General features: G+C 36.6%; 1 protein-coding gene across 6 annotated transcripts in view; it reads left to right on the top strand.

Annotated features, from left to right (window-relative positions):
- Positions 1-13,989, top strand: part of FAM126A (family with sequence similarity 126 member A) — an 85,536-nt gene that overhangs the window by 14,068 nt on the left and 57,479 nt on the right. For 4 of the 6 annotated variants that reach the window (XM_025290964.3, XM_025290959.3, XM_045166368.1 and 1 more), the window contains one exon: positions 2,270-2,328. The exons of the other annotated variants lie outside the window; for them this stretch is intronic. The gene's annotated coding sequence lies outside the window, so the exon portion shown is untranslated. The remainder of the gene's footprint in view (positions 1-2,269; positions 2,329-13,989) is intronic. 6 annotated transcript variants of the gene reach the window in all.

Here is a 13,989-nt window from a genome sequence, read left to right as displayed (position 1 = left end):
ATTGACTCTTACCCCAGTGAATCAACATGATCTTACTGAACGGTTTATTTCATCTTTGGTTACTATAATTTTTTAAACCAAGGAAAAGCAGCTGTATTAATAAGATCCACTGAGTTTCTGATTGAGACAAATAGGATTTTGTAGTGTAGTCAAGATCTGTTGCTTTTATTATTATGGCTCTGTTAGTACACATTACCACCATCAGCTGTGTTTATTTGCATTTTATCATTATAACCCCTCCCTCCCCTCTGCCCCAGCCCCCGTTTGTCCTCATCAGTTTCTAATTGAGCATCTGAACTTCTGTTGGCAGACATCACTAATGGTTGAACATCTTATTCCAGTTTTTGAAAGGGCAGTGACTCACCCTAAGACATCAAGCCAACCCATGAGTCACTTGAAATTTGTTTCTCTTAACATTTCTCTCTTCTTTTTCTCCAACACTAGAAAAAGGAAAACTGCTGGTTAAGAATGCAGAACACTTTGAAGGAATTAAAGTAGAGCTGTGCTTTGGAAAGTGTCTATGTGTTGTCATTTTGGGGAAAGAGAAAGAGGGGCAAGTGATAGCAAAATGATTGCAAGATAATATTTCCACTGGACTTCCTTTAATATTCCTTCTCATTTTCCTCATGGTGTTTGCTTTTATTATTTTGTTTGCTTATACCCTGATTTGCCTTGATTTGTTTCAAAAGGGATGAAAGGACACTCATTTCTGCTGTTTAGGTTTACTTGTTTCCCCTAATAGACTATGAATCCCTCAAGTCAGGGATTATGTCATATTCATTTTTGTAAATCTAGCATCTAGGACTTAGAAGACATTTAATAGTTTATGAATAAATAGATGATATTTCAGCAACTCTAGTGCAAGAGATGAAGTGCTGCAACCCTAGTTTATTGCATGCAGCTTTGATGGTGTTAACAGGCTGGATTATGTGTCCCTCCACCCCCACTCCAGTCCCTCTTTCATATGTCGAAGTCCTAATCCCCCCGTATTTGTTGGTAGGGTCTTTATATAGGTAACTAAGTGAAAATGAGGTAATTAGGATAGCTCCTAATCCAATGTGACTGGTGTCCTTATAAGAAGAAATTTAGGTATATCTTTACAGATAGAAGATAATGTGAAAGCACAGGGAGAAGATGACATCAAGGAAAAAGGCTTGGAATAGATCCTTTCCTTAACGACTCTCAGAAGGAATCAACCCTGTTGACACCTTGATTATTAGACTTTTAACCTCCAGAACTGTGAGAAAATAATTTCTATTGTTTAAGTCACTCATTCTATGGTACTTTGTTACAGCAACCATAACAAACTAATACAGCTAGTTGGAATGCTTGGTTGTAGCAGATACTCTTAACTTGCCCATCTCCAAGGAACAATTTGCTAAACTCAGTTCCAAAACCTTAGAACTTTTTAATCTTCCCCTAGGCAAGGCAAGGGAGAGAGAAATGTGTATAGCTTAATGGAGAAGGTAATAACTGTTTGTCTCAAATAAATAAATAGATAACTATTTGTCTCCTTCCATCTCCCTACAAATATAGTCAATGGCAAGCAGCTAGCTAATTCTCTAGTTCAACTGAATTTTGTTTGATTTGGCATGGAGGAAGTATTTATGAGTTATTTATGTTTTAAGTGTTCAGAAGCTTCTGCCAATAAACCTGGTTGCTTTTTCAAAGTATGGAGATGGAAGAGAAAGACCGAATAAAATAGTTTTTATTATGACATTAATTTGAACTAATTGCTTGTACATAATCTCAGCCACCTTACTTCGCCTGTTATAATAACAGCAGGGCAGAGCACTGTGTCTTTTATAGTGTTTTGAGACACTTGGTTGAAAGAGAAAATTTTGGACCTGTACAAAAAAAGAACACTTGCTTTTTCATCATTTGGAAGTAGTTTACCAGAGTACTGAGAATAGGGTAAACTAAATTATCAAACTGAATAAAAGTCTCAGTCCTAGGTTAAAAAAAAAAAATTATTTGCAAAACAAACAACAAAACCCTCCAATTTATGGGCAAATAAAAATTGTAACTTAATTCTGGCATTTAAGCTTCAGTTAGCATCACAGACTCCGTGGGTATGAATTTGAGCAAATTTCAAGTGATAGTGAGGACACAGGAGCCTGGTGTGCTGTAGTCTGTGGGGTCACAACTTAGCAACTGAACAACAACAACATATCCACACAGTCTGAAGCACCCTTATTAACAGTCTGTTGTTACTGTGGTGATTATCAGTAATATACTTTTTCATCCCCTTTCTCTTCCTTCATTCCAGTGTTGAGAAAAGCGCTGAAACCAAGAATTTTCTCAGTCGGATGCTACCAAGTGGCAGAGGTGGGTTTCCCTGTGAAATGAAGAAGACTTTTGCTTGGTCACCCTACCATGTTTTTCTGTGACCCTATAGTTCTCAACCGGAGAAGGCAATGGCACTCCACTCCAGTACTCTTGCCTGGAAAATCCCATGGACGGAGGAGCCTGGTGGGCTGCAGTCCATGGGGTCGCGAAGAGTCAGACACGACTGAGCGACTTCACTTTAACTTTTCATGTTCATGCATTGGAGAAGGAAATGGCAACCCACTCCAGTGTTCTTACCTGGAGAATCCCAGGGACGGGGGAGCCTGGTGGGCTGACGTCTGTGGGGTCGCACAGAGTCAGACATGACTGAAGAGACTTAGCAGCAGCAGCAGCAGCATAGTTCTCAACTTGGCTGCAAAAACAGAATCACACATGTAATTTGTTTTCCCCTACCAATTTATTTTGAAATGAAAATATTCTAGTTTTCAGTTTAGTATAAAAATGTGAAGAAGTAAAGGATAAAAGAGTAAATTATTCAAGAGACAATGTACTATAAACTTTGAACTGTTATGTGCTGTGGGTTGGGATTGTTGATAACATGAAGTGTGATTGAGAAAGGGGACTCAAGTTGGGCTGCTTGCGTTCTGATCTTAACTCAGCCACTTATTAGTTTGTGACCTTGGACAGGTTATTTCTTTAAGCTTCATCTTCCTTTTTTTGTGAAATGGAGATTATTTTAATTTACCATTTAGGAAGTCTGTGAGTATTAACTGGAAATTCCCATAAGCACTTAGCAAAGTGCCAGATACACAAGGGCTTGAGAAATGTTAATCATTATCCCAACATCATCCTTGGACATCTGTTGTTGACACATTTGACTTGCACTGTTTTCTAGACTATACTCCTGATGATGCCAGTTATATCTGGACCATAAAGGATCTAATGGTCAAATACTCCTGGGAAAATATTTCATTCTAAACACCGTTCTTGGAGGTTCATAACACAGATTTAGCATATTAAAAGGTGCTGAGAAATCCTTTGATTAAAAAGAAAGAAAACTCCTTTAACTTTCTTGAATAAAATTTTCACAGGAAAAGCCTTTTCTTCTTTGGTACTACTGTTAATATCTTTTGGAACATTTTTAAGAACAGTTTAGGAAGCACTGCTTAAATTATAGTGCATTTACCTGGTTCAGTGCATTAATAAGGACAGTGATCTTTTTATTTTCCCTGATTATTTGTACTCTACAACAAGAATATGATGTGTACTTGAAAGGAGCCAGGAGTTTGGTATTCTACTAGTATTTCTGTAACTGCGTAGAAGAATGATCTTGTATTTAACCTGTATATGTGCCTTGATTTCCTAGTGGGGGATGGGGAGGTTATATCTTCAAAGTTGTTTCTTCTACCTCAGAAATGCTGAATTATTGGGCTTTGCAGAGATGTCAAAGAATGTATCTTTCTCCCCTTCAAACGTAACAAAATAAATGAGAAAAATGATTGTAAGCAGCTAGTTACGTTAAAGATTTGTCATTGAAATGACTTGCCTATTAGATTTAACTTTTTTCCAGCCTTAATACCAACTTAGTCATACAGCCAGCATTGCAAATAAGTTATATGGATAGGAGCTATGTTCCTGACAAGTTCAAATTCTGTATTTGGTTTTTGTTTTTAAACAAACTTGATTTAGATTACTTTGCCATATTCTGATAAGTTTGTAGCCTAACTTATTTAAAAAATCATAAAATCTGTCCTCAAATAGAGATAATTTTTAACATACAGAAATTTGTTGCATTTCTTTATACTAACAACAAAATACCATAAAAGAAAAGTTAAAAAAAATCCTTTAAAAATCACACCCGTAAATAAATAAATAAAATGCTTAGGAATAAACCTGACCAAGGAGTGAAAGAGCTGAGAATTATGAAATATTGATAAAGGAAACTGAAGATGATTCACAGAAATGAAAAGACTGTGATTGGAAGAGTTAATATTGTTAAAATGGCCATATTATCTAAAGAAATCTACAGATTCAACACAATCCCTATCAAATTACTCATGACATTTTTCACAGAACCAGAACAGATAACCCTAAAATTTGTATGGAACATAAAAGACCCAAAGTTGCCGAAACAATCCCGAAGAAAAAGAACAAAGCTAGAGGCATAATAGTTTCAGGCTTTAGACGGTACCACAATTTGTCTGTAGTAATCAAAAAAAACCTAGATAGCATATTGAAAAGCAGAGACATTACTTTGCCAACAAAGGTCTGTCTAGTCAAGGCTCTGGTTTTTCCTGTGGTCATGTATGGATGTGAGAGTTGGACTGTGAAGAAAGCTGAGCGCTGAAGAATTGATGCTTTTGAACTGTGGTGTTGGAGAAGACTCTTGAGAGTCCCTTGGACTGCAAGGAGATCCAACCAGTCCATTCTGAAGGAGATCAGCCCTGGGATTTCTTTGGAAGGAATAAAGCTGAAACTCCAGTACTTTGGCCACCTCATGCGAAGAGTTGACTCATTGGAAAAGACTCTGATGCTGGGAGGGATTGGGGGCGGGAGGAGAAGGGGACGACAGAGGATGAGATGGCTGGATGGCATCACTGACTCGATGGATGTGAGTCTGAGTGAACTCCGGGAGTTGGTGATGGATAGGGAGGCCTGGTGTGCTGCGATTCATGGGGTCGCAAAGAGTCGGACACAACTGAGCGACTGAACTGAACTGATACTCAGTAGGCACTCAAGGCTTGTTGAATTATTAATATTGCAATTTTAATATATAATATTTTTTGCATGTATAAAATTACTGAGTAAATTATACACATGACCGATTCTCATCCTATGTCTGTTTTTGTCTAGCCTTGTTCTCTTGTTTTCTTCCCGCTTGGGCCCTGCCTGGCTGCTGTCTGGATAAATTGTATGAGCTAGACAGGGGATGGGTATATAATTTGTCAACTTGAGGTCCTGGTCTAATGAATGTGTAAAAAGCATTACTGATCACTATGCTACTTACTTATACAATAATTATGTCAGTGAATGGTTTTGAGGTAACTTTTGTAGTTTCAAACTTTTATAATCTGTCAACATAAACTTTACAGTTTGTGTCTTAGGTGTCAGGGCATCATGGACTATGATTTACTGAAGTAATACTTAGATCATTTAGTGTATACTGTAATTATATTTTGTAAAAAACACTACAAACATTTTGGAAAAATCATAATTCAACTAATAATTGCCCTTGTAGATTTCTTCCCAGCATTAAATATAAAATAATTCAGTTTCTGATTCTTTTATTTTGTTATTATTTTTACTTTATTTTTAATTACTTTTTATTGGAGTATAGTTGACTTATAATATTGTGTTAGTTTTTGATGTACAGCATCATTCCATGTTATTACATTCCATGTTATTATTCCATGTAATCATTCCATGATATTACAGAGTATTGAGTAGAGTTCCCTGTGCTATACTGTAGGTTCTTATTAGTTGTCTATTTTATAGTAGTGTATATATGTCAACCCAGTCTCCCAATTTATCTCTCCCTTCCTTTCCCCTTTGATAACCATAAGTTTGTTTTCTGCGTCTGTGACTCTGTTTCTCTTTTGTAAATAAGTTTGTCTAGTACTTTTATTTTTAATTAAATGCATAACTTCTATTAGTGGAATCTAGAATTCTTGTAAAAATATTCTTGAAAAAACTCTAGTAAGATTTTTTCTAAGTCAAGGTCAGTCAATCAATCAGTCTTTAAACAAGTCAATCAAATGATGCTTTTGTGGCTCACAGATGTCATGCCATAGTTCTCTCCTGACCATTTGCCTTGCTAGCCCTTCATCAATGCAGGCCCTGAGTATTTCTTGGGAAGGCTGTAAAAAACTGAGGCATAAAAGGAAAATATAGTAGAGAGGAAAAGCATAGGCAGGCATGGGGGTTGGAAAGACAAGATACATTTTGGAGAACAGCAGTTAAGTAAATTGTGGCTGTATTACAAGGGGACCTTGAGGTAGAACATCTGACAGATATAATATGGAAAAATGTCATAGTATGTTTCAGGAGAAAAGCAGTGTTTTAGGAAGATTAGTTTGGCGGTAATGTGTATAGTGCCCTGGAGAAGAAACAGGAGCAGGAAGGCTGTGACTGGAGCCTACAGAGGCAATAAAAACTGAGACTGAGGGTGTTGCCATAGAGATGGAGAGCAGATGGCATGTTTGACAGGCATTATGAAGGATTAAATTTATTTCTTTATTCAACAAATCTTTATTGAATACTTGACTGTATATATTCCTGCTTCTAGTATCTGAACTGAACTTTGCCTGTAATTACCATACAATCTTAAACTTTAAAGTTATGTACACTAGTGGTGAAGTTCTTCATAGTATCCTCTTTTCTGGTGATTTGTAATTAAAAAAAAAATAATCTTATAGATCTTTTGGCCACCAGATGCGGAGAGCTAACTCATTGGAAAAGACCCTGATGCTAGGAAAGGTTGAGGGCAGGAGGAGAAGGGAGTGACAGAGAATGAGATGGTCAGGTGCCATCACCGGCTCAATGGACATGAGTTTGAGCAAGCTCCGGGAGATGGTGAAGGACAGGGAAGCCTGGCGTGCTGCAGTCTATGGGGTCACAAAGAGTCAGACATAATTTTTAACTGAACAAAATGAAGAGCAAAAGCTTTTTCTTAATCTTCCAAAATAATTTGTACTTTATTTGATTAACAAATTGAAACCAGCCACTTAATTATAGATGTAAGACATCATCTGGCAGGCAAATGGAAAGTTCTTAACCAGAGGGCTTTATCTTTTAAGAAAGCTTATGTTTATATTTGTAAAGACTAAGAATGTTCTAGTATATAAAAATTCTTTTCATTAAAGCCTTGTAATACCAGCTATTACTGTGCCATACTTCTATCATCAAACAAGGCTTAAAGTAGGTTGTTGGTTTAAAAGAAACTGAGGCCTCCCCTGGTGGTACAGTGGTTAAGAATCCACCTACCAGTGCAGGGGACACAGGTTGGATCCCTTGTCTGGGAAGATTCCACATGCTGTGGGGCAACTAAGCCCGTGTGCTGCCAACTACTGGCTTTGCATGCCTAGTATCCATCAGCTGCAACAAGAGAAGCCACTGCAGTGAGAAGTCCATTTACCGCAACTGAGAAAGCCCTCTTGCAGCAACGAAGTTTCAGCACAGCCAAAAATAAATAAATAAATAAATAATTTTAAAAAGGAACTGAAAAGCAGTGATACTTTAAGTTCAAGGTCATTTTCTCTGGTTAAAGCCAATGAGGGGGCTTCCCTAGTGGCTCAGACAGTAAAGAGCCTGCCTGCAATGTGGGAGACCCAGGTTTGATCCCTGGGTTGGGAAGATGCCCTGGAGAAGGAAATGGCAACCCACTTCAGTGTTTTTGTCTGGAGAATTCCATGGACAGAGGAGCCTAGTGGGCTATGGTCCATGGGGTTGCAAAGAGTCAGATATGACTGATTAACACACTTTCTAAAGAGTGATGAAAGTAGATGTGAATCTACTCAAAGAGCTACATTAATCGTTCTTATATGATAAAAGAAGATTTTCCTTTTATCAAGTAATGTTGATAATGCATAATGGTTTGTATGTTGGAATATGAGGGCAGAGTGAGGCAATGGAGGTAAATCTTCATGTTATAAATAATTTATTCCCTAGTTTCTTGGGGCTTCCCTGATAGCTCAGTTGGTAAGGAATCTGCCTGCAATGTAGGAGACCCTGGTTTGATTCCTGGGTCGGGAAAATCTGCTAGAGAAGGGATAGGCTACCCACTCCAGTATTCTTGGGCTTCCCTTGTGGCTCAGCTGGTAAAAAACCCCCTGTGATGTTTGAGACCTGGGTTGGATCCCTGGGTTGGGAAGATCCCCTGGAGAGGGGAAGGGCTACCCACTCCAGTATTCTGGCCTGGAGAATTCCTGGGACTGTATAGTCCATGGTGTCCCAAAGAGTTGGACATGCCTGTGACTTTCACTTAGTTTCTTGATGATAAAGACTGGAAAATTTCAATTTTAATGGTATTGTCTTCATTGACAACAGGCAAAAGTAATTTTTCTTGTGTTTTAATTGTAAAAATCCTGTGACTGTACTGCCTATGTCATTTTTTTTTTCTTTCTCTCTATTAGATCCCAATGAAAGCACTGGCTTTCAGTGCTTTCATTTCATTGGAACTATTTGTTTTCTTTGTTGTCTTCTTGGACAGTCATAAGATTCATTGTTATAATTCTTGTATACTTTTATTTTCTCCTTGATATTTCTCCTGTTATCTGTTTCAGAGATTTCCTATTTCTTTGGCTGATCTGGAACTTTGTTCAGCCTAGGCCCCTATTCCATCTCCATTCTAAACATTGAAAATAGATTTTTATCATGGATATGTACTTAGTTTGGCACCTTCTGTACTTAGCCTGTGTCTACTTTGGGAAAAGTTGTTTATTGTTATTGCACTAATAATTTCTTACATATAGATAGCTTTACAACATATCTCTAACCCCATTTCCTTACTTTTCCTCTAGTACAAAATTCCTTGCTTTCAGGATCACTTTTATTGTATGCTGTGATGTCAGCTATGATGGAGAGCTACTATAACAAGGTAAATGTTATATTTAAAAAACAATGGAATTCAGGGCCCAAATCAGCAAAGTTTCAAAGGTTTGCTCACTTATTCATTCACTGAGCAAATGTTTATGTATCTATGATGTGTGAATCAATCTAAAATGCTAAATTGTCACTTAAATTCTTAAGAGTTGATTGGTTAAGTGTAAGATAGGAGTGACCTGGTTTGGAAACAATTTGTATGAAAAAAGTCTTGAGGTTTAGCTGACTCTAAGCGTATGAGATCTTTCTGTGAGACATGATTACAAAGGAAAGTTTAAAAAAAAGGTTTTCCTGATTGAAATGTTGAGTCCTGGTATTCAGCTTGTTAGATTTCTCCTGGGATATTACATCTGTAGTAGTTACTAGATACTTTTACTCTTTTTGCCCACACAAAGCCCCTTCGAAACAAACTTGCATCTATATTTGTCTATATCTTTGATCTCAACCGTTAGACCAAGTGGAGATATCTGTCCTCAGATTGGCCAGTTTCCAGGTTGGCTTTGAGTTGTGGTCAGGATCAAAATAAGGAACTGGTACAGAGAATTACTTGAAGAATTTAGATTTGGGAATTGAGAAATGCTGATGTGGTCTGGAGGAGAGTGTGTGTCTGGAGCATAAAGGTTATGAGAGGACTAGGATAGCCATGGGGGACATAGACAAGATGAGTAAGTTAGAAAGGCATTCAGCAAATACAGAATGGAACATCATCACTGTGAAAGCAGCCTGTGTTCATCCTGTGCTTTGAGATGCGGCTATTGGACACATGGGTTTTGTTGTCTTATGCATATATCCCTTTTTGTAATTTTAAGATGGTACATTGTTATAACATTTTACTAAACTTTCTTATGGATGTAGGATGAGCAGGGACTTTAAGAATTTTTCTAGTTTACCTCTCAGTTTTCATGAGAGTTTATAAAATCCTAGATAGATGAAAAATCTCTCACAGTCTATAATAATTTTGGAAATTGTATGTTTCCTTTTAGTAGCCTATTTTATATTGAGGCTTCCAATAATAAGGGTTATTAATTAATTGTTCTATGAAACCTGAATCCCTTATTGTATCATTTAAAATTTTTTACTATTTCAAAATTGGCAAAGATCTATACTGTAAAGAGGGTTTCCCTGGTGGCTCATGGGTAAAGAATCCACCTGCCAATGCAGAAGATGCAGGTTTGATCCCTAGGTTGGGAAGATCCCCTGGAGAAGGAAATGGCAACCTACTCCAGTATTCTTGCCTGGGAAATCCCATGGACAGAGGAGCCTGGCAGGCTACAGCCCATGGGGTCGCAAAAAGAATCAGACACAACTTAGCAATTGAACAACAAACAGTACTATAAAGAAGAAAACCAAGATGCAACATCATTTTTTTAACTGAAAATTTAAGTGAAATCATTTGATGTCTTAGGAAAATTCAGAGGTGCTGGTATCAGGATATGTACAAAATGAGATAGTTTATACCTAATGAATAAAAGCAACTTTTATATAGCATAGTGATGATTGTGATGATTACTCTGATAAGCTCGCTCTGTTGATCAAGCATAGCATTTAAGATAAGATAGTTATTGAGTTTTGTTTTGCTTTGTGGCTATGGACTTTTCCAAACTTTGAATTCTGGCCAACCATATCACAATGTCTCATCATTAACAGTAGGATAGGCAAAAAGTATACATAAGCAGAATGTAAACACATTTATTGAACATTCGTAGATTATGTCCTATTTATAATAAGTTTTACTACAAGTTTTTATAGAAAAATTGAATTCCTTGATGGCAGGGATCGTGTTTTGAAAAATTTGATATTCTCTAATAAGAGGACACTGCCTTGTACGAAAAAGGTATACCCTAGATATTTGATGAAGATGGTGTTCTGGTTATCTGTTGCTGCCTAACAAACCATCCCCAAACTTAGTGGCTTCAAACAGCAAGTATTTTTGATCTCTCACAAATCTGAGCTTGACTAGATTAATTATAGCATGGCAGGTCTTCTGCTTCATGTTGTCAGCTGAAGCTATAGTCATCTGGAGGCTTGGCTTGGTTGGAATATCCAAATGGCTCAGTCTTGTGGCTGGTACTTGGTACTGACTCTCAGCCAGGGTCTTGGTTCTTTCCCTTGCAACTTTTCATGATGGTCTGGGCCTCTTATAGTATGGTGGCTGGATTCTAAACACATGAAAGTGGAAGCTGCATAATGGTGACCTAGACAGAGAACAGACTTGTGGACTTGGGGAAGGAGAGGGTAGGACAAATTGAGAGAATAGCATGGAAATATATACTTTGAAAAGTGAAAAAAGTGAAAGTGAAATTCGCTCAGATGTGTCTGATTCTTTGCAACCCGATGGACTGTAGCTCACCAGGTTCCTCTGTCCATGAGATTCTCCAGGCAAGAACACTGGAGTGGGTTGCCATTCCTTTCTCCAGGAAATCTTCCTGACCCAGGGATCGAACTTGCGTCTCTTGCATTGCAGGCAGATTCTTTACCATCTGAGCCACCAGGGAAGCATATGCATTTTCCTTGTGTAAAATAGATAGCAGGTGGGAATTTGCTGTGTAACACAGTAAACTGAGCTCAACCCAGTGCTCTTGTGACTGAGAGGGGTGGGATGAGAAGGGAGATGTGAGGGGTGTTCAAGAGTGGGGGACGTATGGACATATGTATACCTGTGGCTGATTCATGTTGCTGTATGGCAGAAACCAACACAATACTGTAAAGCAATTATTCCCCAATTGAGGAAAAAAAAAGTGAAAGCTGCAGATCAAGTCACAGCATGTGTTCACTGCATTCTTTTGGTGAAAGCAGCTTATGAGGACAATCCAGATACCAAAGCTGTTGTTGACAAATAGTTTTTTAAAAAGTTTTTCTCCCTTATATTATTTGAATTCAAATCAGATATCCTTTCCCTGGACAAAAGATTCTGAAGTCCGGGAAGTTTTGAGAATAGGAAGCTGGAAATGGGGAATGAGAAGAGGGATTGCTACCTTTCTTCCAATTGTCCTACCTTTTACAAAAGAAATACACTGGCCTGGTTGCCATAATACTTTGGTATCCCAACACAGTTGTATTTGTCCTTGGGATAGGCAAAAGATGCTGAATTCGAAAGACATTTGCCATAGTAAAAATCTCTGTTCTATTTTTAATAACCAGATATTTTTGATTTATGGGGAAAATAGGCCTAAGTTATAGGTCTTTGGAAAGATTTCCCATGCTTCTGCTACTGGCTGTAAATTCTATTCCTTCTCCCTGTGCCCTGAGAGGAAACTGTTCACTTGAGAACACATGTGGGCAGTGAGGCTGTCAGCACCACTTCTTTTCAAGCAACAGCCCAGGTACCCTCCTGTTTCATAGACCTCTCCAGTTGATTGGTCATTTTCTAAGCAGTAAAATCACTGAGATTAAATTAAGTTTATTCTGTATCATAATCTGAACATTTCCTTCTGCTCTGTTTTCCTAAAATTCAACCAAGAATCTTGATAATCTTCTAATAACACTTAATTTACTTATAATGGCCCTATTTCATAGGACAGAAAAGTTAAAACTTTGTGATATGTTATTATCTACTTACAGAAATTTGTTTATTCTTTAGATTTATAGAAACTTGATTTTCATGACGTATAAAGCAAATGGTTTTAGAAGATTCAGTATTAATTTCTAGTTAATACTTCATGATGCATGAGAAATAATAGTAAAAAATATTTTTTAGAGTTTTGCAGTGAAAATTAGAAGTACTCTTTTTTTCTTTTTGTGTTCTTCCTTGATTGGATGAGAGTAAAACATAATAAGGTATAGACCTTTTGTGACAACACTTTTATGATATGCTTTCTGGAAAGTTTCTTGAGGAATTCAGGAAACATTATCAGGGTTAAAATTAAAATAAAATGCAGCAACTAAAGAATAAGAGATTTAGAAATGTTTTATTACATACTGAAAATATAAAAAATTAATTTCACACAGACTAACTCTGCTTGTGAAATATTGCATTGAATCTTAGCAAGCTTTCTAATACAATTTAAAATATTCTTTTCCAAGATATGTTTGAGAAAAATAGGAAGTTAGTTACACAGTATGAAACACCTAATTTTGTTCCTTTTGCCTTTGAGAAGAATAAAGTTGTTTTTTAATGTGAGAATATATTTTAAAATATTACTTGAGATATCTAATTAGTTTTATAAAACTTCAAAGTTACATAATCAAGACTGCCAGAAATGTTAAAAGATTACATCTTAGATATGAAATGTGGGGGTGAGATAGCGACTGTAGAGAGCTTCTTGCTGAGTGCTGGTAGAGAGAAATGGTTTTTAAAACACTGTTTCAATTTTGTGGTCCATTTGCTTCTTGTCCTACCTAGTCTTTAGAGGTACGTTTAGTCATAACTGTTATTCATCATGGAAGCCAGGACTAATGGAGAGGTTTTTTAGAGTGTTGCAGTGTGTAGTAAGGACAAAGAAAAACTCTCTCAGCTGGCACATTCTATTGCTTTTTCATCTTCTGTTTCTCTAGATACTTATTCTACATCTTATAAAATCCCATTAACCTCTTCTTCATATAATGCATTATTGTTTCTGGTCTCATTTTTAATATTTGTACATTTTCTATTTTTCTTAAGATACTTTTCCTTCTATGAAATTTTAAAAAACTTGTCATCTAAAAGGATTTTTAAGTTTTATCGTATTTAGATTTATTTCAAACTGGCTTGACTTGGTAATTTAAAACTGCATGAATGCCAGTTGAAATTTTTACTTTTTATAATTTTATGGTATAGTTTAATATTTTTATGAAATTACAAATTTAATTAAAAATATTTCTATATTGTGCTGAGGATTTTTTACCCCGTGGAAAGACAACAAAAATGCTTGAGTTTATTACTGTCCGTAAAACACAACTAATGATAAGTAAACATGATTTGAATTTTCATTCATGTTTATAATTCAGTACTATAATTATTTCCCTTTTTTTAACTTTCAGCAACTAGATAAGAAATCTCTTCATAAATTAGTTTTTTTGTCACCTCAGTTTAGTGCAGAGAGTGAGGTGTAATAGAAGAGAATTTGCTCCTTAGGTTTGAGAAGCCCTTGTATAATGAAGTATTAAGAAAGTATTGAAATT

Source organism: Bubalus bubalis, chromosome 8 (genome assembly GCF_019923935.1).
Source record: "Bubalus bubalis isolate 160015118507 breed Murrah chromosome 8, NDDB_SH_1, whole genome shotgun sequence".
NCBI lineage: Eukaryota > Metazoa > Chordata > Mammalia > Artiodactyla > Bovidae > Bubalus > Bubalus bubalis.
The sequence above is the reverse complement of the archived record's forward strand: the minus strand, read 5'-3'. Positions and strand labels throughout refer to the sequence as shown.